General features: G+C 35.3%; 1 non-coding gene across 1 annotated transcript; it reads left to right on the top strand.

The window, feature by feature from the left end:
- The first annotated feature begins 1,438 nt into the window (after positions 1–1,438).
- LOC111996707 (U6 spliceosomal RNA) lies at positions 1,439–1,544 on the top strand. Its single transcript, XR_002881276.2, has one exon. It is a non-coding gene; the product is annotated as a U6 spliceosomal RNA (small nuclear RNA).
- The last annotated feature ends 364 nt before the right edge of the window (positions 1,545–1,908 follow it).

The following is a 1,908-nucleotide window of genomic DNA, read 5'->3' as shown; positions in this document are numbered from 1 at the left end:
TGGCTGATGAGGGCCTGATCATAACTTAAGTACCTGTTGCACTTACTATCACACAAGCCCTTCCCACAGACGACGTTAATTGTAGGGTCACAATTTTCGGACTAGGCCTAAATGCGAACGGCATCTTCGCCCAGTGGACCCATTACAATGACTTTGTAGAGAATAGGCCAAAGAGCTAGGCTCTAGTGAGGGATAGCAGTTAGTGCAAGGGTTCATGATGTTCAAACAGAGACAAACTGAGTTCGTCAAGGGAAATTCGTCCTCGGCACCATCCGAGGAGATCTGCACTAGTATCTCCTATCCGACGGTGGTCTCCAGAGTTCTTGAGAGCCCCCTTTTATGGTGAACTTCTCCTATTATATATCCCTCTTTAGACGATCTTAGTCTTCCACTTGTTGATCATCCAAGCCTATACTTGATTGCCTATCCCATCAGACACTCTTTTTGGCAGTAACCGAAGTAGCGCTGTTTAGAGGTCATTTTCCCATCAGTGCATCCAAAGCGTTAGTTGTGGGCATTTAATGCGGATGTGACAGTTTCTCCTTAAATTGCTCTTCCACCATACCCCCATAGCTGGTCCATCGTACTCGTCCTTTTTTCTTGGAATGCTCTGGGAGGTGGCCTTTGATGGTGTGCCGCTCTCCCTTCTGTGATCTTGGTTAACCGAGGACAGGATTATCCTCGACTATGATCCTTGGCATTTTGGGCTTTCTTTTTTTGTCCTCAGATATTCTTCCCCCCTCAGCGCGGGCCTTAGGCTCATTATGAAGTGGGCCGGGGTCGCCAAATTCTTTGGCCCCACACACACACACACACACACACACACATATATATATTCATATTTATACTGTATTTCTTATTAATGGAACAAAGCTCTCAATTTTAATTTGTACTTCTTTTAATGTTGCTTTATTTAATAGAGCAGTTAAGTTCAGGCATGATTTTTGAGTCAATTATTATGGGAGTCAAGTTCAAATATAATTAGGAAAAATTTTGACTTCAAACCAATTTGAAACTATCTTGCTATTGAAGTTATTATGTGGCAATTAAAAATCCACGTTTGGCTTATCTCTATTACTTTTTTAAACGGAATTTCCTTTTATTTTAATGAGAAACTGTCATATTTTTTACTAATTAAAAAAATATGGAAATTAAAACTCACTACCACTTGTTATTGTGTATTTAAAACAAAATGACACCTCCAGTTAAAAAAGTACTGGAGGTAAGCCAAACCCAAAAACCATCCATGTGTAGTTTAAGTTATATGATTTTTTTAATGAGTTATGTGAATTATTTAAATAATACACATGGATAGTTATACAATTCGCCTTGTAATGTGTTGAAAAAGGTAGCTCCAAATCGGTCTGGAGTAAAGCTTTTTTTTATATAGTTATGCGTTTGTAAACAAATATGTGACTAAGGGATTCCACTTAAGTATCTTTACTATTAACTAGACATCTGATAAAATTGGAACGATATAGAGAAGACTAGCATGGCCCTACGCAAGGATGACGCGCATAAATCGAGAAATGATCCAAATTTTTTCTTCTAAAAAAAACTAGATTCATCACATGTGCTTTGCACGTACAATAATACTCTTTTTTATTTGTTTGTTTTTTTGGTTTAATGTTATAATGTTTAAAAGTGATATATAAATAACTGTTTGTATTTTTTTTTTAAAGAAAGAGGTAAAGTAACGTGAAATAATGTTTAAAAATAAAATAAAGATCTTTTCAAAAAAAAAATAATAATAATAATAACTAGAGATAGTTTCCTAAGTTTTAGGTTGAATGGAGAAAATAAAGGGAAAAACCTAAAACTTAGAAATAGTAAATTACTCTTTTAACTAGTTTGTATTTTTAAATTTAAAATTATTTAACTAAAAGATAGGGGTATTTTAGAGAGTTT

The sequence above is a fragment of the Quercus suber genome, unplaced genomic scaffold (genome assembly GCF_002906115.3).
Source record: "Quercus suber isolate HL8 unplaced genomic scaffold, Cork oak 2.0 scaffold_8, whole genome shotgun sequence".
In the NCBI taxonomy this organism is placed as follows: Eukaryota; Viridiplantae; Streptophyta; class Magnoliopsida; order Fagales; family Fagaceae; genus Quercus; species Quercus suber.
Note: the sequence above shows the minus strand (reverse complement) of the source record. Positions and strands in the feature narration are given on the sequence as shown.